The sequence below is a fragment of the Triturus cristatus genome, chromosome 5_1, assembly GCF_964204655.1.
Source record: "Triturus cristatus chromosome 5_1, aTriCri1.1, whole genome shotgun sequence".
Lineage (NCBI taxonomy): Eukaryota > Metazoa > Chordata > Amphibia > Caudata > Salamandridae > Triturus > Triturus cristatus.
The window spans coordinates 702,483,072-702,506,653 of NC_140587.1; the positions used below are offsets into that span (position 1 = coordinate 702,483,072).

A 23,582-nucleotide genomic window follows, 5' to 3' on the forward strand; every position below is an offset into this window, starting at 1 on the left:
TCATCAGAAGAGTCCAGGCACTGGTAGGTGAAGTCTTTGATGGCCCGAGACTTCTTGACAGGAGGAAAGCACGCACAAGCCCTTAGAGAACCTTGGAAGTAGGATGTAGATAGCAAATTCTAGTCCTTTCACTCCCAGGACAGAAGCAGCAGGCAGCAGGCCAGCACAACAAATCAACAGGCAGAGTGGTAGTCCCTCCTACAGCATCCAGCTCTTCTTCCTAGCAGAACGTGCTCAGTCCAGAAGTGTTTTGATTTTAGGGAGTCAGAGACCCAATACTTATACCCCTTTATGCCTTTGAAGTAGGCAAACTTCAAAGGTAAGTCTTTGTAATGTACAAGACTATGCTTTTCCCTGACCTGGCTCCACACACACTACAGGTGGGTGGAGACAGTTTTGTGTGAGGATAGGCACAGCCTTTTCAGGTGTCAGTGACAACTCCTCCCCCAAATCAAGCTCAGGAAGACCCATTAGCCTGGTGATAGGCCGTCAGGATATGCAAGGCACACCTCAGCTCCCTTTGTGTGACTGTCTAGAGTGAATGCACAAGATCTCAATTGTCAGTCAACCCAGACATGTATTCTACAGACAGAGACACAAAATGGTTGAGCAAGAAGATGCACACTTTCTAAAAGTGGCATTTTCAAACACGCAATTTAAAAACCAACTTCACCAATAGATGTATTTTTAAATTGAGAGTTCAGAGACCCCAAACTCCAAATGTCCATCTGCTCCAAAAGGGAAATTAAACTTACAAGCTAGTTCAAGGCAATATCCATGTTACCCCATAGGAGAGATAGTCCTTTAAATAGTGGAAAAATGACTGGATGGAAAGTTTCCTCAAGAGCTGCTCCCCCAGAGGGATACAACATAGGGTAGGTGGAAAGGTGAGGCCCCAGTCTCCAGGTTTAGCAGGTAGCAGGATGTGCCCCACAGCCTGATATTGTTTTTAACCACTTCACCTGGCCCACTTTCCCAGCCACTGTGTCATGGGGTGCACAGCGGAGCAGGATGAGCAGCCAAAAGGTCCAAAGATCTCCAAAGTCGCCTTATCCTGTGGGGACCTGCACGACAACAGGCTAGCCTCAGGAGGAAAGCCGACAGAATTCACCCAGGAGGTCTCGTCCCCCTCAAAGCTCCCAGTCGTCCAAAAGAAAAAAAGGGGGATTGCTCTGAGGAGAGAAGGGCGCCCACACTCAGCCCCAGTTTATCCCTGCGGCGCTCAGATCCACACCATGCCACTTTGGACATTCATAAATCCAGTCTACTCGTCTATAGAGCCGCAGCAGCAGACCTCCGCCACTCTCTTCTTGCGGCAAGAGATGCAGTCACCATGACCTTCAGCAGTTCTTCAACGCCTGCTCCCGCCACTTTAGAACTACCAGGTCCAGCTGGCCCCCACAAGGCATCCTGCAGTCCACAGGGACCTCACGTTCTCAGTAGGCAAAGCCATTTTTCGAGCTCAGGCAGAGGTGCTCCCCGTGAGCACACATACATGCCCTGACACAACAATGGAGGTCGGAGTGAGTTAATAAAGAGAGGTGGATCTTAACACGCACAAGTTTCTGGAGCGGAGTTATACGTGATCGCAAGTGTGCAGTCTCTTTTGTCCATGTGAGTGCCGCATGCCTGGAAAGCCTGCATGGGCCATCACCAAACTGATGACGACGAACGAGTTGGCCCCACACCCAAACTCCTCAGCCCCCAACTGTCTGCTGATCCTCAAGGCCCGCACAATGGGCCTCACACCGTGCTATCCTCCCTCCTCTCAGCCCTGCAAGCATGAGATCCGAAATTACCACTGCCCGGACCTTCACCCTCATTGCCCGCACCTACCAGCACATGCAGAATCGGGTGCAGACACCTATTTTGATTATGTCTCCCTCGCCCAGTCGACTCAGGCAGCACCCAACTCTATCTCCTACACGACTGCTCAGTTAGCTGTGAGTACTGGTTCTCCTGTTTGAACGCTAGTCTGACAGCCCTCCTGCCCGCTGCGCCTCACTGACTCCTTGCTGCCAATTCTCAAGTTCTCTGCCCCATACCACCATGAGTGCAGATCGTCAAGACAATGAGCAGAAAGTGCCTCCGCAACACCTCAGTCCTGCCCATGCTGTAGGAGAAACACCCAACCTGCTACCTCCCTTCAGTGAACTCTGCAACCCTGCCGCACCCACTGGGGGGCTCACCTTTAATAACTGTTTCAAGGCCACCAAAGAGACAGATTGTGATACAAAAGGCTCCCTCCTATTAACCTACATAGGGGAGGAGATCTTCAAATTATTTCGTAAGCTCCCCAACACTGGAGCTGATGACGACTATGATGGTGCAATCAAGGCCCTGAACATGCACTTTGATCCTCAAATAAAACCCGATTTCAAACGCTTGCGAGGGCGAATCCAACGACCTCTTCTACACCCGCCGTCACGAGCTGGCAACCACGTGCATGGAAGATGTCTTAAGAAAGAAGAGCGTGCCCAGATTATACAAGGCTGCCAGTTGGTTATGCTGAGGTGTCACATCCTCTGCCGGTCCAACATGCCCCTCAACAAAATCCTCATCCTCGCCCGCTCCCATGGACTCTAACGACCGAGCCAAACAGATTGAACTCGTATTTCAAAACCTTTCGAGCACACCAGACGCGGCTCTCTGCCCATCAAATTGGAAACGGCTGCTACCCTTACCAGAGGCCTTCCCCACTGACCCAATCTGGGGTTGACGCCATGTAAAGACTGCTCACGAGACCAGTGTACTGCAGTCTCTCTCCTCCTCCACTCCACGAATGCCTGACCAGAAGCAAGACCCGCTCAGCATGTTTTCAGCCAAATCATTTTGCCAAAGTCTGCCGAGGGGGGCGCTAAATGTTCGCTCCCCGGAGCCGCAGCACACTGTGCCTACAAGGAGTGAGGGCAGTCACACAGTTTGGACAGCAAACTATCCATATCTAGCTCAGGTCAGGCTGATGTCGGAGGTAAGGGCGATGATGACATTTTCCTCATCTCATCTGCTCTGATGCCAAGGCAGCCAACACATCAGCTTCACCTGCTAAGTCCTCATTGACAACACCCGATCACTTTGCTTATGGACATGGGTGCTTTGGTGAACATCACCAAATTGCAACACTGGCTCCGCAGCCTAGCACTGCAGCCCACATCGGCATGTATCTTCACATACAGGAGCACGACCCCTATTCCACTGGTTGGTGTCTTCAACTCCATTGCATCACATAGCACCCACTCATGCCCTGTCATATTCTTTGTCACATCCACAGAGTCAGCAACGCTCGTCAGCTGCGACACAGCCGAACAACTTCTCGGTTCTCCTCGACTTCACCCGCCTGTTCACCAGCCTGGGCTGAATAAAAGGTCCATCAATTTTGCTTCACATCGTACCCTCAGTCTGCCCGGTGGCACTATGCCACCACAGAATCCCTTTCCATCTCCGTCCAGCGGTGGAAGCGGAGCTCCAAAATCTGGAAAATGCAGTAGTCTTTGAAAAAGTCTCTGTACCAACCCGGTGGATGGTAGTCGCCAACAAACCCAATCAAACTTGCTGCATCCAGATCTGTATAGATATGCACCTACCCAACATAGCAAGTAAAAGAGAACATAACATATCCCTCACTATTGACGACCTCATAGCTAACATCAACAGCTCAACCTATTTCTCCAAATGAGATCTGAACACAGGCTACCTTCAGCACGAGCTACACAAGAACAGCAGATATATTACAACATTCTCCACTCACGTTGCCCTCCGCTGCTAACTCCGGCTCAACTTTGGGATATCATTGGCTGCTGATGTTTTCCAAAATGCTCTCCGTGAAGTTTTGACAGGCCTTGAAGACAGCATCAGTGTCGGTGATGACATCCTAATGCATGCGCCCACTCTTGACAGCCACCGGCAGTGCCTGCATGCTGCCCTCTCAAAGATTGGGTCTGCCAACTTCACCCTCAACTGGGCAAAAGGCCAGTTTTTCCAAAAGAGATGGGGTTCTTTGCTATATCTTTTATAAGGATGGTGTCAAGGTTAACCCATCCAACTGCAGCCACTTCATCATCCGCAGCAGAAGTTCGGAGCTGCATAGGCCCTGCAATTTACTGTGGCACATTCATCCCCAACCTAGCGACACTGGCAGGCCTGCTCAATGGCGTAACGAAACTTGAGGGGGCCCACCTGCACAGTACATGAAAGGGGCCCCCTCCGACCACACTCAGGAGCTCTGCTGACAGGGTACTGGGCTGAAGGGGCCCCTCTGGAGCTCGGGCCCCCTGCACCGTGGGGGCCTTTGTTACGCCCCTGGGCCCACTGAGAACCTCACCAAAGCATCAACACTGTGGGCGTGGGGCCCGACAGAGTAAGACACCTTCCAAGTAATCAAGGAAGCACTCCACAGAGACGCCGTTATGGCCTATTTTGAGCCTGCCAAAGACTCAGAGCTAGTAATTGATGCAAGCCCTATTGGTCTGGGAGCTGTACTCATGCAACACGCCAGAGATGACTACTGAGACCTAGTCATATACGCCAGAAGGCATCTTACAGAGACGGAAAAATGCTATGCACACATTAAAAAGGAAGCCCTCGCTATCAAGTGAGGCTACCTTCACTGTCTCTGTTTGCTGGGACTGCCCCACATCCACCGTCCCGGATCGAGAAATGGGCCCAGCAGCTTCAGATGTACCAACTCACTGTGACATTCAAACCAAGGTGTGGCAACCTGGCCAATTACCTTTCTGGACATCCACAGCGACAAGCAGTCCCACCCACACTTGCACTTGAGGCAGTTGAGTAAGCTCACTGGGTGGCGGAAATCGCCAGTCCTAACCCCGTCTCTTTTCAGAATATCGCCGACGCCATCACACTGGATTTTGCACCCCAAAGAGAGTAGGAGGCTATTGCCTCTGAGAAGTGAAAGGACTTCCTCCGGGACCTGAGGAGGCATGACTACATCACCTAACTGCCCTCTGGAATGTGCATCACAAACTCAGTCACCGGAACGTGATCCCCCAATCGCTGCGAGCAACGATTTTGGCCCTCGCACACACAGCCCACCAAGGGGCCATTAAAACCAATGCACGGCTGAGGCAGAAAGTGTGGTTCAACGCCTTGGAATCTGAAGTTGATATGGTCGCACAATGACATTGGTGCCATGGCAGCAGGCTACCGGACAAACCTCATCCAATCACGACCGACAGTCCCAGTGAAAGGCCGTAGTGGGACATCAGCATGGGCTTTGGAATTCTACCTGACAGCCGGCACATGCTGGTCATTTCAGCTGCTTTTTCCAAGTTCCCCATTATTGAGATAATACCAGTGACATTGTTCGACCACACAAGAACTTGCCTCAACAAAGTCTTTGCTACCTTTGGGGTCCCAAACACTCTCATATGCGACAATGGAGACCTGTTCCAAAGTCTAGAATTCAAACAATTTCTACAATCCCTGGCCCTTGAATGTAGGAATATCACAACCCGGTGGCCCCAAGGGAACAGGAAGGTGGAAAGACTGATGCGCACCCTCAACAATGCTATCTTAATCGGGAGTGTACAGCAAGTCGACACAAAACCCGTGGTACGCACATACGCATCCCCATAGCACAACTCACAGAGTGCCAGCCAACATCATATTCAGACGCGCCGTCCAGGACAACAAACCCCACGCAACCAAATGGGCCCCATAACCCGTTGATGTCGTAGCCACATACAAAGAAGAGCAAACAACAATGCTAGAGCCAGCCAGTCGCGCCATGCCAAAATTTCATACATCTGTGTGGGAGACTGGGTCCTTGTGCAAGATCAGCACCCGGGGGAAAGTTTCGACTCCCCTTCGAGGTCTGCCCGCTTCTGGTGGTCGTCCGAAAAGGCTCAATGGTGACTGCCAGAAACAGCTCAAACTGTATCACAAGAAACATATCTGCTTTAACCAAATGGTACCAATCAACCACATGCCACTTAGACCAGTGACCCATCTACCCCACCCAAGTGAGTGGAGAACAGGCGCATGACATGGGAGCTGACCACCCAAATAACAGTCGTGGGACGCCAACTGTGGCTCCATCCAGCCAAAATGAATCAACACCTACCAGAAAACCCACGCCTACTGAGGTGTCGCCACAGGCCAGGAATCACCCCGACAACCTGAGGCACCATGTCACAAGATTAAAACGACTTGAGGACTACATGTGAGACTAGAGCCTGAAAACGGCTGTCACCCTCACAAGACTGGCTCACAGAACCTAGGTGGGTTCCGTTCCTAGGGGCTATACTATGCAAGTTCTCTTTGTTGAAAGTTTTGGCGGACTGTAACACAATTGTGAGGTCACGCACCTGCGTTGTGATGCACACACACACATCCTGGCCCCATGTTGGAGGTCAGGGCAAGTTCATTAAGAGAGATGGATCCCCGCCCAAGCACTAGTACTTGGTGCAGAGTTAAACCCGATTGCAAGTGTGCAGTCTCTTTTGTCCGCATAAGCGCCGAATGCCTGGACGGGTCTGCTTGGGCTGTTACCACAACACCCTCTGTGTCTTCTGTCAGTGTCCTCATGCAAGACCACAGCTAATCGTCGGGGTCCCTACAAGCTGTGCATCACCGCCCCCCCCAGCATTCAAAAATATTGGGTAGGATGTAGAAGGATTAATTTCTTAGGGCATCAGTGGAGGAGCATTAACTATGTGCGGCCGCCATGTTGGCTGTACACCCATGTTCCCTGGAGATTTAATTCTTCATAGTTTGGCTCAGTCATGGTTCGCAGACTACAATTAAATATTTAAATGTGAGCTACACAGAACCTTAGAGAAGTGGCGGCTGCCACAAAACTAAAGTGGGGAGGCAGGGGATTAGATTAATAAGAATTTTTCTTAAAATGTACCTGTCCTGCTGCCGACGGCCGCCTCAGTGCTTCTCTCCTCCTGGTAGTCACTGGGCCACAAAGCACAAGCTCCCCACCCAATCCAGACGCTGCTCTCATGCTAAACCAAGCATGAGAGCAGCGTGGGGATTGGCTTGAGCGGGCTGGTTTGATGCTCGCTCAGGCACAGGGAGTCTGCAGCTTTTCTCCAACCCGGGTGTCAACACAGCTAGGTCGGAAAGTGCGCATGCCTGTTTGGCCAGCCTAAGACGGGCGGCCAAATCGACATGCGCACTTTACAGTGCCCATTCCCACCCTGCCCAAGACTTTCTAGCACAGTCAGTCAGCAGAAAATAAAATTATAATATTGTTTTATTATCATTTTATTTTTCACTGACTGACTCTGACCAGTGGGCGACGCTTCTCCGCCATTACGGAGGAGCCGCCCCTGCGGGTACTCCTCGTTTTGCTCCACAGTTTCTAGATGTAGACTGCACTGCAGTATCTATTTTGTGTTCTGACCGTTTATGCCTCTTTTGGCTCTTGGAAATAATACTGCACCTGTAAGAGCTTGGTGTTCTTTTAAAGGTTAATTGAGTTCAACTGAACAATGCCTTTATTGACACAACTAACTGGTTTAATTATTTAATATATCACAGATGGTTCTACGTAAGCAAAGACAATTCACACAAAACAATCTTAATTTAACAGCGAAGGGTGAAATGTTGTTTGGAACAATAACGTGAAAGGCTGGTTCTATCCAGGGTAAAACGTACGAGGGGAAGAAATTCCAAAGGTGATTCTTTACCAATGTATTGTGGTTGTGCCTCCCTCTTTTTAAACCTAGGTCCACCTTCATTACACAGAACACAAAGTCTTGCTGTACACCGTGGGGTACAGCGTCGTGGACTCTCGCGTTAAGCTGTTGTTTGCGTGACGCGTGACGCCGCACCAGCGCCCCAGGCCAGGCCCAGGGCTCCGCAGCTCGCAGCCCGGGATAGAAGAAACGCCGTTTGCTAACCAATGCCTTTTATACACTGCCATCTAGTGACCAAGAGAGCACCTTTCTACAGCGACTGGCAAACGTTCCATCTTTGCAGAGCTATCGCACAGCCACTTGAGACAAAAAAAGACACATAACTGTCAAGGTAGGTTTGCTTTACTGCAGGCGATTAACCCAATGTTCTCCACAAACAGGTGCGGCTGTCCTGAACGCTTAGTGGGGTTGTCACCTGTACAGGGGGCGCGGTGAGTCGACGACATAAAATAAACCGGAGTTAAAGATAAATAACGTATTTATATTGTTTGCATGTTGCTACATTTACAGGCTACTATAACGGTTTATATGCGAAAAAGATAGTTCTTCAGAAAATGTTAACAGATCGATTTTCCTCGTTCTCTGCAGGGTACATTAGAGCTTGCAACAAGCACTTCTGGGACACACAATTTGCTCTCTCATGATAATTATACTTAAGAAGTCCATATTAATAATTTAGCAGCTCTTAAAAGTATCAGAAGGTTGACTCAGCAGTGGCAGAAATAGCCGGCCATCTTCTTTCTTGTGTTCCCCTATCAGCGCTTCAAATGGAAAAATAGAAGTGCAGGTACTCTGTACTAGAGTACCTGCTTCTTTCTAAGAAGCAGGCCCGGCTCCAGGAATTTTTATTTGGGTGGGCCAAGGGTGCATTTGGGTGGGCCACTGGGGGACCAATTTGTCGCTTTTTGTGGTAGCCTACAAGGCCAAGATTACATCATAACCGCAAACAGTCCCCATGATACAGCCGATAGATTCTGTGTGCATACAGAGCACGTGGAGAGTTATTTGAAAGTAAGAGCAATGTCTGGACCGCAGTGCAAACCCTCAAATTCCAACAGGCCTGGCTTCAACAGAAGTACTTCCAGGCCCGATTATCCACTTTTCTACCATCCCTCTCCAGTGCACCTTATCTCACAGCTGACTTTGGGCCCCAGCCTCATATCGGCCACCATCCAGCTCCACTTTCATTATTCCCGTAAAAAACATTAGTAGTATCACCTTCAAACTTAAAACATTGACTATCGCAGTAAATATAATTAACACACACTTTAAAATATGTTCCACAATTGTCCTAATTACCTGACTGCTAATTATATAAAAACAGAAAGGCCATGACAGGGTCAGCTTTAGCGCTAGTGCGAAAGTCTTTTTTCGTGCCCTACCACTGACCTCTTTCTCCGCAGATACCATTACTACCACCCCGCCAACAGTGCCCCTCATCACTCCGTTGCCTCTCCCCCTCAGACTCCCTCACTACCACTCTCATCCCTCCATAGCAACCCCCACCGATGGCCTCCTCCTTGGATTCCCTCATTGCCACCCTCCACCAGCACCCCTCATCTTTCCGTAGCCACTCTCATATGCATTTCATTTGTTGTATAGCGCTACTCTTTTTTAAAAAAAAATATCTTTTTATTAATTTTTTAACTCCAAGAGACAATATACATAACATAGTATTATATTCAGCATAAAGTGATGTCTGCAGTGTCTCTTGCTGATCCCACCCCCCTCCCATCCACCCCAGTCACCAGTGCGCCTTGACATATTCACAGTATAATCATTTACACAACTTCTTTGGAGCAACCCAACAACATCCATGAACAGAGGTGTTGTATAGCGCTACTCATATCAGTGTAGCGTGCCACAGTACTTTACATCACGCACATATTATACTGAGACAAGGTATCATACAAGTATATAAATCAGTCTATAGGGAATGTTAATAAGCCAATGAGGATTACAAGGTGTAGGAATCACGTCATCCATAAGGGTGGGCAGTATATTTTAACAGGGTTTGGGCTGGGGAAGCAGAAACTCAGGATTTAAAACATACCCCAGGGGTTAGGGGTTGGCTTTACTAATAAAAATTTATATTGGCCCAAACTCTATTTAGCAAAATTAAAATAATGAAAGACTGGGAAAGTTCTAAATATATAACAACACAGAACAAAGTGAAGTTCTAACTATACCATTCATGTTTGTATGCAGCTCTATGATGACAGTTCATAGATCACTGTCCTATGTTAGGAGCATAACTTCTGAACTGCAAGTAAGACAAGAATCTCTGTGACAACGGCAGCAACCCACTGAGCTATCCACATAAAATACAGTTTATCCGCATTTCAAAACTACCAACAAAAGATTGATATCCAGCAGGATCATTAATCACCAGTTATCTTGCCATTTTTATTGTTTTCTTGCATCCTTGATAAAAACGATTTAAATGAAGCATACCAAAGTATGTACCTTGCTGGGCCTGTGCAGATTTTAAGAATAAGACCAAATTGTAACACATTCTCTTACCTACTCAGATAGTCAAAGTTTGTGTCCTTATCTGATTAGCAGCTGCAGGGTCAGTAAAGGTGAAACAGAATAAACAAACTTATTTTCTCCAGTGTTGAAATAGAAAATGAAATATCCCCACAGCAGCAGGACGGTAGGCAAAAGTTACTCTGTGCCAAATAAAGAATCGTTCCCCTTGCCATGCCCGTATTGTACCTGCAGTACAAAGCCCACCTTTCTCAAAGGAGTTATGTGATTGAGTCTGGGCTTTTTCTCACAGCCATCCCCAATCACGTAACTCCCAGAACAGGAAGAAAAACACCGTTCGGAGGAACGTTTTAAAGTATACTACCCGTTCTCTATTGGCCTTCGTGCAGTCACTGCGAGGGCCAAGGCTCATGTTTGGGTGGGCCTGGCCCACCCGCTAGAACCGGGCCTGCTACGAAGTGCTGGTACTCTCCAATTAAAAGTATTGCATTTCTCTTGAGAAGTGCCAGTACTCTCCCTCTCAAAATAAAAAAGTGCCGGTACTCCGCACCGGACAGTGCCGGTCCATTTAAAGCACTGTCCCTTGTGAAGAAATGTCAGCATCTGCAGCAAACATCCCTGTTATCTTTGATATGATGACAATCCCTGCCTCGGCCTCCACCACTAAACGGCATTCATTTTGTAATATGTCACTTTTTTCTCTACCCAGTAATAAAGATAAGCCCAATGACGTGTACGAGACCACGCAATGCCTAAATAAAATCCTCGCTCACTTAGCGACGTACTTTGTGAATTACCAAAAAGAAAAAAATATATAATTTACTTACTGCTTTATTTTAACTCGAACTAAATTAATTAAATCATTCCTTAGACAATATGCAATTTTGGGTCCTTTAATCAGGCCTCTCCAACGAGTAGTTCGTGAGCTACCGGTAGCTCGCCAGGTACCTGCAAGTAGCTCTCCTCTGTGCTGCCCAGACTGTTAAATGAGAAGCTTTTACTTAGTTGAATTCATCTACGTATACCCAAATTTAGACTGTATAGTTGACACGAAAATATGTTGCTTTTCAGAACGCATAAGCTGACATTTGGAGAAAAATGGCTAAGATTCCAAAATATATGTAAAGCTGATATGTGAGTAACAAATCGTGATATTACCTTGGTGCCAAAGGCACTGCAGCTATGGCTGTATTGTATTACCCATGTAGAGGCATTCCATATTGACAAAGCCTTTTACACATTACTGCTAGCGATGCTGCCTGATGCACTGAGGTGATCGTTGACGATAATCTTGAGATTGTTGGCCATTAATGTAATCCTGCTTCACACGAGCACAGGGGGAGGAGGTAATGACCTTACTTCACCCTCCTCTGGGTAAACCTAATCACACGTAAAGAAGGACATCTGAATCGCTTCTTTTAAGGGAAGGCAAAGAGTAGCAAAGTTCAATGCTTTGTAAAAACTGCCCTCACCCACAAGTTGTGGCATGCTTCATCATTGGGCTGCTGCGACACCTCGGTGCAGACAAATGCTAGAGGTGGAGCAATAGGGTGGGGAAGACAATACAAACACAAAGGAAGGAAAAGAATCCAGAAAATGATAAGTGCAGATAATACGTTTAAAACTAACTAAGGGATATCCTAATATTTTATTCCTGGATTCCCCTGTTAGGGCTAAAAAGGTATCTCCCTACCAAAGGATGGTGGTGAAATAAGTGTATTAAGCACCAACCACCCCTCCGTTCTGTAAAAAGGTTGACATGTTTCTGCCAGATTTTGTGTCTCTCCTGGCTTTCATCAGGACTGTCAGATCTCTGTTCTTACTCAATTTCTTGTCTCAAACAATTTGTATATCTGAATACTACACCTGTTACTTGTTAATTTTGGTAGGTCCTGTAACCATACTCCTATTAGGATCAGTAAGTGAAGAGAAAAAAAAGATATAAGTGAAAAGAATACTTGTATTTGTTACAGAAGTGAATGTCTGGTGTATTAAATGTGATTAAAAAATATGTATTGCTACCTTTGTCCTTTTCTAACCCATTAGGCGCGAAGCGGCTTGTATATCTGGTATTTTATCACCGCTAGTGGGGGGCAATGCCCTCTGTTACTCGTGAATTCCACGCTTGCCTATTATTTTAAAAAATCCGTTCCTTAAAAATAGTATGAACACACCTATCAATGTTATATGAGAAAATCATGCTTGTGAAAGTTGCATGCGTATACCCTTGCTTGCATGATAATTATGTGATATGTGAGGTCTCACACACTCCACAAACATATTTATTAATTATTGTCAGTAGGGGCCCGCCTCGATGTTAATGATTCATCATCCAAGTGCATTTGAATTGCACGGAGATATGAAGAACCGAAGGGGCTAACGTGGTTGACGGCAGATGCCCTCACGTTCACATCACAACAGTGAAAGGCCTAGTGAGTCAGCTTTCCAGCGTTGCAACGCTTTTTGACGCTCCGGCGTAATGACGTAACATGCCCCCGCCTTGGGCCACGTGACGGGAAGCAGAGCCTCAAGTACAGGACTATGAGGACTGCCTGTCGTTACCTACGCGGCACCGGGAGGGACATTATTCCTGAGGTGCACCACCCCTGACGAAGTAAGGAGGGGTCTGGGCTGTTTGAATGCGGGTAGCGTGTGATCAGTGCAGATACGGAATGCTATGGTCATTACTGTGTGACACGTGATGACAATCAGTAAACCATCACTGTTTGGATCAAGCACGTGACGGGCAGGGCCACGCCATAAGAAAACACATGATATTACCATTTCCCTTTTTTTGAAGCATGATTAGAGATTACGTGTGGAACTTAATAAATGCACGATGAGTAACCTTGAGATATGCCTCGATCTAACATTGCATACATTACCCTAATTCTCCCTACTAGTGTGTGACTACAGGGGGTCGCCCTTATTCCTCATGCCATTTCTAGCAGTATCCTAAGTGAAACTCGGTAAGATGTACTGAGTTTGTTGAATCATTACCTGAGCATTGCAAGCAAGGGTATATGCATGCAACTTTCTCAAGCATGATCTTCTCATATAACATTGATAGGTGTGTTCATACTATTTTTAAGGAACTAATGTTGTTTTAAATAATGGGCAAGCGTGGAATTCACGAGTAACAGAGGGCATTGCCCCCCACTAGCGGTGATAAAATAACAGATATACAAGCCGCTTCGCGCCTAATGGGTTAGAAAAGGACAAAGGTAGCAATATATATTTTTTAATCACATTTAATACACCAGACATTCACTTCTGTAACAAATACAAGTATTCTTTTCACTTATATCTTTTTTTTCTCTTCACTTACTGATCCTAATAGGAGTATGGTTACAGGACCTACCAAAATTAACAAGTAACAGGTGTAGTATTCAGATATACAAATTGTTTGAGACAAGAAATTGAGTAAGAACAGAGATCTGACAGTCCTGATGAAAGCCAGGAGAGACACAAAATCTGGCAGAAACAGGTCAACCTTTTTACAGAACGGAGGGGTGATGCTTAATACACTTACCTCACCACCATCCTTTGGTAGGGAGATACCTTTTATCCCTAACAGGGGAATCCAGGAATAAAATAGTTATTAGGATATCCCTTAGTTATTTTTAAACTTATTATCTGCACCTATCATTTTCTGTATCCTTTTCCTTTTCTTTGTGTTTGTATTGTCTTCCCCACCCTATTGCTCCACCTCTAGCGTTAGTCTGCGCAGGTGTCGCAGCAGCCCAATGATGAAGCATGCGACAACTTGTGGGTGAGGGCAGTTTTTACACAGCATTGCACTTTGCTACTCTTTGCACTTTGCCTTCTCTTAAAAGAAGCATTCCAAATGTCCTTACTTCTTTACGTGTGATTACATTAATGTAATCCTGTCTGATGTGGTCACTATTTCCATACTAATAATATTAGTAGCTCTTGATGAGTTTCATTGAACATAAAAGGCTCTCACTACAGAAGACGTTGGAGACATGAAAGTTTGTTTTTTTAGCTTGCATTGTTTGTTTTATCCGAAGAAAATTCTCCTTCGCATCTCAAAATCGCAAACTATCCACACTGAAGGAAACGTTGAGTTCTGGTACTGATCACTGTTTGTCGGGTTTTCTTCTGCCACGAGCAAGTGAGTCCGGCCTCGTCACTGTTTGGACACACTCTTTAAGGCAGAGGACATGGACACTGGTAGCTGAGAATTCGTGGCTGGATTGGGGCTCTGGGCAGCTTTCAATACCACTGACCATCAGATGTGTGGCAAGGATTTAACATGGACAGGGCTGGTGCACTGCATTATAAGAACTTGAGGTACTGTGCATAAGAGGAGTTACCATTACTTCATTAAGTTTATTCAATTTACTAACTTTGGAAGGATCACAAATTGAGATGGTCTTGCTGGATTTTGAACTCATGACAACTTTAACTCGAGGAGCCATCTTGGCATCTGAGGCCCAAAGATGCTCACTTCAAATGGTCAAGGCAAGATGGGGATGCCATTTGGACAAATACTATTTGCTGCGCACAGTCTAATGTGGCAGGTGCGGGACATGCTAAAGTCTGGAGTGAGGTGCATTCGGAAAGGATTGCCTTGCAGTGAAAAACTCATGTCTGAAACTGCAAAAGTATAAATACTCTTGGTAAAGATAAATGGAGCACATAAACTGTCAACAAGAAAGGACAACCAGGCCTAACTAATCTACCCACATTTCTGCACACTCAACTCCTGCAGAGCCAGCGTGCTGTCCAGGTTCATGCTTCCACTGTCAGTAGGAGGACTTGATTACTTTGATTCACTTCTTTGAGCCCCAAATACGTATATATTCACGTTGCATTTCGACCCGTTTCCTTCTCTAATAATGCCTGGAAGGATGAAGCAGGCACACTGTGCTTCTTGCGTCTCTTATCTATGGAAGTCTGAAGCCTCACTTTACGTGGATCACAAGACAGGCCTCCGGCCCAACGCCCTCTAAAAGAGGCCACACCGGATTCTGAAAGAACACTGCATCATGTATGCGGTTTATGGTATCAAACAAATTTCCGACAAACAATTCTCGAATCCAGTGGTTCTTAACCTGTGGTCCAAGGACCCCAGGGGGTCTGTGAGGCCTATTAAGGGAGGCCGAGACTGTTCTACAAAATGAAATATTAAAAATAAGAAATTAAAAAGTATAAAAAAATAAAGACGAAACATTGAAAATGTGGAAACTTGTTCTGTATTTGATTGTGAATGAAACAAAATATTCCAATATTTGAGCATTTGTTTGGTGTATACTTGTTTTTATATTTTTCTGTATTGTTAGAGGTTCAAATCATAGAAATTTGGTAGATCGGGGGTCCTGGGTTCTAATATTGACTCAGTGGGGGTTCCCGGATTCCAGTGATGGTTTAGTGGGGTCTACAAAAGTCAAAAGGCTAAGAACCGCTGCTCTGATCTATTGTATTAGTAACACTGTCCCCACCCTATATTAGCAACAGGCCGGGGTGATTTTCCTTTCATCTGCCATCTCTTTCACTATCCTTTCTTCACCCTCAGTTGTGTTTCGTGCTCAAACGGCGCAGCTTGATCTCTTTTCTCTTCTCCTGAAAACTCCTCCTTCTTCTACACTCCCAACTTCCAGGCCATTTAACCCCGCCCTGGGCCCCACACTTCCCCACCAATCTGTGTTTTTTGCCAGTTTACTTTTAGGATCGTCCCACTCTTCTGGTGCTTCGATAATGCATCAGCCTACTTAGCCACACAACGATGAATTAATAATAAACTCCCCAATAAGCCCATTTTAAACAAACAGGTGGTGAATGTGTTCGCATGGAGGCCCCCTACCAGGGTTTTTGGGACTTTGGGGGCGTTGTTTAGGGCATCTGAAAGTGACCTGTTTAAAGGAGAGTACACTGCTGACCAAGGAAAGTACCCAGGTACCTAAGGCCCTTTGCCCAGCTACCAGAAGACCACCCAGAGGATGATCTGCTACCCACTGAGAAGGGCACAGAAATCACCCGTGACACCACCAGATCACAGCGCATTCTTACTACTGCTGACCTCAGAAGCAGATTCAAAGCACTGATCTCGGTAGAGGTAAAAGGTTCTGTAGTTCTGTGCCCACCACAGATACATTCTATATGCACCTTACATATTTGGAGCAAAATGTGTGCTTTAGCTTAGTGCCCTACTGTACTTCTGTTTTCTCTCTTAGCTGTGGCCTTGATTCTTCTGTGCATCGCTGTGTGCTGCAGCAGCAGAATACTGTTTTAAATATTGAATCTCAATTTCATATACAAAAATATCACCCGCTGAATTCAGAATCAGAAAATCCACACGCAATGCGATGATGCCTGGTACACAATATTTAGGACACAATATGTGTGTCTATACGATATTCTGACATGCACTCTGCGGCCACATTTATTATGTATCGTCTGATGAAATGTTCACATGGAGGGACGTTACAGTCGGTGACAAGGACACATGACGTTCTTTAACTCTGAAGAAGCCTTACATGTAAACCATTCCATAGGATGCCTACCTACACACACATGCACACCTGCGCATGCACACACTCGCACACATGAAAGCTTACCTTCTGCATCCACCCTTCAGATGCTCCTTGCAGCTCTCTGTCTCTGCAAAAAGAAGATAACAGCTCTTAAGGGATCATCAGAGCAGTGAAACAAGGAGAGCTTTTCTGTTATTGTGCGCTGCCCAGTGAAGCAACAGCCCACAGCCACCAAGAGGAGCAGGGGAGCCATGCGCACAATGGGTCCATTCTTCTGGCATCACAACACCACACTGCAGAGCGCTCTGTACCACGCAGAGTGCCTTCACCGGCACTGTCTGGCTAGATGTGGTTCACACCACAAAACCATAGTCATTCTTCAGTTCTTCATTCATATCACTTGATAGCTTAGGTTGTCAAAAGCCTCTCTTCACAAGTAGGCACATCTAGTGACTGAAAATAGCAATGTGACAAAGCCTACACAAGGCAGTATATTTTGGTCCCCACACGTTTACCATCACTGCCTCAAAATTAACTTTTATTGTTTTCAAACACTATGAATTAAATGATTACTGGTGTACGCGTATTATCCGCACAGTGGTAATAAGAAAGTAATCCTCAATGGAGAGTTATTCTTGTAGACGCCATTAACACCCACATTCCCTGTGCCCTCCAGTTAAACCCAGATGAGTGAGCCCTATATACCGAAGGATAGGATTGGTTCTACAGGGACCTATCAAGACAGTCTGTGGAGACTTCAAGGAGTATGATCCCCATGGGTCAGTGTGGTCAGGGGGCCCTATGGACCCAGAGGTGGTCGTAAGCGGAATGCATTCGGTAGTGGCCAATGTGTGGAAAACGTGGCCAGCACAATAGGAGGGCGTGCCAATGGATATTGCGTGTTGGCAAATAGTAACGCCAGTCTTGTGCCCTTTGGACACAACAGTAGACCCACGAGGCACACCTCCGGGTGGAGCACATGCTTGGTTACAGTGTCACCGTGTCAGTGACCCTTCCAAAAAGGCTGCAGTGCCAGACACAGCCACTACATATGGAGGAGGTCAACACCCAGTGTGCAGCAAAGGACGGCCATTCAAGTATGACAGGAGATACTACGGTGTGTCTTGTGGGCGTCAGACATGTGTAGTTAAGCAGTAAGACTGTGGTTAGCTTGAGATAGGCTTTGCAGAATACCTTTACAGAATGAGTAGCTATTTTTCCCTACTCTTCATCAGTCAAACCTACCCTGTGTTCTGATCATCAGGGTGTCCAGCTTAGGGCCTTGTAAGATAGATAGTGTGATTGCTTAACCACCAGTCCCCAGGCCCAGCAGGGTCTGTACTACCCTGTGGATGGGAGGTCCTTGTTTGCCGCTTTCCCAAGTAAAACGGGCTAGCAGCATTGCACACGCACAGGGCAGGAATTGGCGTGCAGTGACGCTATAACCACGGGGAATCAGAAATGTCCACAATACACCAGAGCTGGACAGGCCACATACTTGTGTGAAATCGCTCATGTCCAACCCAATGCATCCATGACCATCAGGATTTGGCAAAGTGGGGCAGGACTCACGGCAGAATGGAAGGTCTATACATCAGCCTTTATTTCATTCTCCTCAGGGCTACTATGATTGCATTAAACATTTTTTATTGCCGGAAATATTTTCACAGCACAAAAACATAATTTCGGGAAAACTGCACCATCACCTGACTGGATGAAGAAAGTGAAAGAAATATCAAACCTAAAAATACAATATAAGTATAAATACAGACAATTCAGAAAAGCGATCACCTGCGACAAAAACCAGAGGCTACCATCTCAAAATAAATGAGGTAACAAATCATAACATACCATTAAAATAATCCTCCTTGTCACACTCATTTCGTACAGCTGCCTGCACCCCACTTCTCTCCCAGTCTATACTTCCATTTCCAGAAAACTAGCCTGATGAACCAACAATTTTTGATTTGGAGAGGTCTAGTTCCATTACTTCCAATATAACCACTCCCTGGGTCAATTTCAATTTCTTTAAAATGTGGGTCCACAGCGTAATAAAATTCATAGCACAAAATATTCGTTTCTCACTAAACACTTCTTGAGCTACGATATTAATAAATATTATCAGTCATATTAATTATTACTGCATTTCATAAAATCTAGAAAAACAGTAAAGTATATAAATAAGCAAATTCGGGAGTTAACGTTTTGTATTAGATACATAAACACACTCTGTGAAAAAGATCATTTCTGAGCAGGCCCATCACTTTTATTTAGTTAATCCTGTACTGTAGCGAAAGAAAACCTTTTCCAGACCCCATTGCTAACTGACTGTGTCAATGCAGCTTTCACCGTCTGCACCCGATACCTGGCATGAATCAATCAATTTCTCCTGGAACAATTAAATCTTCTCTCATCAACTTCCGAAAACAATTTAGGTTTGCGAGAACAAATAAAAAGATAGTGCAATCTTAAATTCATCCAACAGTAAGTGAGAGAATATATAAAAAAAGCTTTTCTTCTAATATATTAGAGTTACTTAAAAATATAATTCTAAAGCATGTGCTCTCTTATGCGTCCCAACTTAGAGAGTGAACAAAATAATGTGTGTACCAAAAAATTGAAATCCATTCTTTCTTGAAGAATTAGGAAGGAATTCAGCATCACCTAAAATTCTTTGTCCGGTCTATGGCCATCATGACTGCAGGGTCAGAAGAGGACCTGAGGCCCATAGTGGAAGAGCACTTCACTTCATCAACCAAAGCTTCACTGAATTTGTCAAGTGTTAAAAGTTCACATAACTGCATTACTCAGCTCCACGCATGCCAGTTGTGCCTGCAATAGTGGTTTGGCCAATTATGTCCTCAGTGCGAATATACGAATGGCACAAACCTACCCCTACCCGGTCAATTCTTCTTTTTTGCCTGTATGAACAGGTAAAGAATCTGTTACCTCAGGTTTGTTACCCTTACTGTGTGAGCGATTAAAGAGCTGCAAGTAGATCACCGTGGACAAAGAATGTTTACAGCTCTCGCACCTTCCACGCTCTGGATTTGAAGGACATTCCTTATCAAAAATATCTGTTCAACCTAGGTAGAATGAACTTAATCACCTATCCTTCTTGACTTCTGAGATTAGTGCCTTGTGAGCCACAATCTGGCCCTTAACTATCCCTCGCTTGATGATTTTCAAGGTATGCATATTGATTGAAGGGCCTTACACAAGTTAGTCTGATGTCATCCATTCTAATCTGTTTTGATATGTCTCCAGCCCCTTAAGATTTGGGCTGTCTTATCACTGTCATTCCCCATCTGTCCCAAGGGAGGCAATATTGTGTCTGATTTCCTACACCGTGTTGTTGATTTCATTTGAGGATGCCTTCACCACTGACATGCTCTTATTCTCAATTTCCATCTTGAGAGTGCCGAGTGGAATGCCAGGGAAGCCATACTGCTCTCACATCCACTCCTTTCTTTGTGGTTGATGTCCACCTTGAGAGTGAGGACAATAAAATGTATTGGGGTTGCTGCCGAGGAGAATGCCAGAGATTCCATACTGCTCTTATGTTCACTGTGTTCATCGTGGTCCCCTGCAGCCACACTCTCCCCATAATAAGGAGGCAAGTAGTTTCCTTAATATTGGGTACTCACACAGCTTTTAGTGCATGGTACCGAGTAGACTGATGTTGACCACAATGAATCAGGATTTAGAATGCGTGGCAAATCACCCGAGGGTCTCAAGGCACTGGAGATGCTTGCTGCTTTGTGGTGTTCTGTTCATTTGAACGGCCAGGTCTTGAGTCATTTCCTAAAATCCCAGAGTGATGGGGCGATCCTGAGGTGCAGGGGAAGGTCATTCCAAGCTTTGGCCACCTGGTGTGAGAAGGAGCATCATCCACTGGTGATATCGGTGGATCCGGGGTGTGTCTGCGAGGAAGAGGGAGGCGGAACATTGGCGTCTGGTCAGTTGGTGGAAGGTCATGCGCTTGCTGATGTATGCTGGTCCTTCGTTTTGCAGGACTTTGTATGTGTGGGTCATCATCTTAGCTGGCATCTCCTTTGGAATTGGAGCCAATGTAGGTTCTAGAGGTGCGGTGTGATATAGGGTCCATCTTGGGAGGTCGAGGGTGAGTCTTGCCGCTAAGTTTTGCATTGTCTGTAGTCTCTTCAGGAGGCGTGCAGTGATTTCTACGTAGAGTGTGCTCCCGTAGTCCAGCCTGCTGGTGATGAGGGCCTGCCTGATGGTCCTTCTGGTGTTGACTGCCAGCCACCTGGAGATCTTGCGGAGCATACATGGGCTGTGGAAGCAGGCGGATGAGACTGTGTTTACCTGTCTTTTCATAGATAGTTTGCTGTCCTGGATGGTGCTGAGGTTGTGGGAGTGGTATGTCAGGGTGGGGGATGGGCCGAGTTCAGAACGCCACCATGCATCATTTCATGGGGATGTATTGTTTCCAAAGATGAGGATTTCCTGGCACAGAATCTACAACACCTGCCTTAACATCATCAGGGAAATCAATAAAACCATGAGTTGCATGACGAGAAAAGACCTCTGGCATGATAACTGATGTACCTAAAGAAGGACGACTTCCCAGGAAAGAAATAGAGGAAGTGTTTGACTAAAGTGACCACATACCATACTTACTCTCCTGGGAGCCACCTTTAAGTAACAGAGTTGAGCTTGTGAAACAGGTCCCTGAGGAGGGAAAAACCTAATGTTCAGCTTTGTCATCTGAAGTCACAGAAGCAATTCTTTCTGAAACCAGGAATTCAGCTATGAACCCATGAAGAGCATATTACACATGGATACCAATGACAGCCATCTTAACTGAGCGTAGAAGTAATTCTGTTTCATAGTTGGTTATAGGTATGTTAATTGTTCACTGCCAGAGCACAACTGGAACTGAGTGCTGCTCCATTAGCACCCAATAACTCCATTTTCCTTAATCATCACCACAAGAAACTCTCTCTGTGCCACCAACACCTACACCAGTGCAGAGATCCTATGAGGCGCGTGCATCATGTAAAGAGGGGAGCACCACTGTCAAGTTCTCGTTTTCCTGTTACCGTTCACGTCTCCACGCAATACTGGGGTAGCGTTAGCAGAGTTAAGATAGCTCAATCTCAAACATCACCAGCTGTCATTGTGACAAAACAGAAGACATTGAATGATATCCTCTGATGGAGAAGCATTGATGGATTTTCTACAGAGGTGTACTGCGGCCCGGTCATTTCATTAGGCATTCAATCTGTCCTTGTGTGAACATCCAAGGTCTTTTTGCTGCTCCCTTGTTGTACTGGGGAGTAAGGCACACTTGTCTCCCCTCATGTGCCCCTGTAATTAACATAGCCTTTCAAGTGTAAAAGCCACACTGGTAAAAGGAGCGAGCCTGAGAAACTTCACGCCTAATGACCTTTACACAGGCATATCAATGGTATTAAAAGTGGCATTTTAAACTATTTTAGTGGCATGTTGGTCGACGGTCTCCGACAGTCCTGTACAGCTTTTAACTAAATAGAGGAAAAGTGTGATTTCTCAAGCTTGTGCTAGTCTGCCTGTGTACTGGATCTTATCAACACAGTTTAACATAAGAGGTCTACATGTCATGTTTTACAAAATACCTGGTGAAATTAAGTAACTGAAAAGTGACCGTGGAGGTATATAATATCTTGATAAAAAAGATTTAGAGGCATATATAGTTTGGTTTACATTAACAAACCTACCAAGATTTTCTGCTAAATCATTTGTATCAGTGGAGAGATGTAAATGACTAATAATTTTTAGTCACTTCACAATACATAATGCCATTTCTGCGTTTGACATGGAGGTACCCATAGATTAATGGACATCCTTTTTTTTTTTAGGATTCATGTTTTGGTATTTTGATCCAAATTTAGTAAAAACAAAAAAAAACATGACCACGGTCACTGCATGGACAACACAGTGCATGCGTTATAGAAATTTCCACAACAATGTTCCATGCAATTTTCTCACTCGGGTATAGTTGATTGGGGCCCACCACACTTCCCAGATTTTATGGCACTTGCGCGGAGGGCCATGGGCAGCGTAAACTGACTTCTCCGCCGCAGCACAGGCATCCATTCCCCGAGACCACACAGCGAGTTTGAAGGGGGCAAGTGTTATCCAGTAGTGGGCAATGTCTCTTTTGGCCACTATCAATCCAATGCCACCAAGCTTTGGGCGTCCACCAGGACCCCTTCCTGTTCATCTATACCAGTGGTCTTCAAACCTTTCAATGCCATGCCACCCATATGAAAAAATAATCGATGGGTCCCCCAAAATCTGTCACAATTATTCTATTAAATTGGCATTGTTTATATATGTCTAGAATTGTTTTAACATTACAGTTACGTTCTGTTAAACCTTTTAAAAATGCATTCAGATACATGATGGCCAAACATACTATTCTGGTTAGTTAGGCCTTACTAACGTGTAAAAGCATCCACAGTGTGATTATCCGAAATGGGGGCAGGGAGGTTTGAAGAATATTTGGAGTCCTTTCCCTTTTAACACACCCCCAGCCAGGTATAAATGACAAAAGATGTTAGTAATGGCCCATTACAGGGTGGCTTAATGCTGATCCTTTTTTCAGCTAAAACAAAGTACTGCTTTCAGCATGATGCTTTTCTTAACAAGAGCATGCCCTTCCCCCCTTAACCCCCCTCCCCCAGGATCAGTTAAGCCCCACCAGTTTGAAAGCCCCTGATCTATACCCGAGATCACCTGCTTCGGGTTTGGAGTTAGAGTGTATCTCAGCAGGGTGCTAAGGGTATCGTGGATTGTAGCCCAGTTTCTAGTGATAAGGGAACAATCCCATATCATTTTGAAGAAGCCTGCAAGTGACACTTAAAAACTGAGGGCAGCGGTCGTCTTGTCTCCTTCCCAAGCGCCAAAGCCTGTAGTGATCATA

The 23,582-nt window shown here is 45.6% G+C and overlaps 1 protein-coding gene across 1 annotated transcript in view; it reads right to left on the bottom strand.

Annotated features, from left to right (window-relative positions):
* MAPRE2 (microtubule associated protein RP/EB family member 2) overlaps positions 1-23,582 on the bottom strand; it is a 672,904-nt gene that overhangs the window by 444,017 nt on the left and 205,305 nt on the right. Inside the window, exon 3 of the mRNA XM_085605669.1 lies at positions 16,739-16,781. The gene's annotated coding sequence lies outside the window, so the exon portion shown is untranslated. The remainder of the gene's footprint in view (positions 1-16,738; positions 16,782-23,582) is intronic.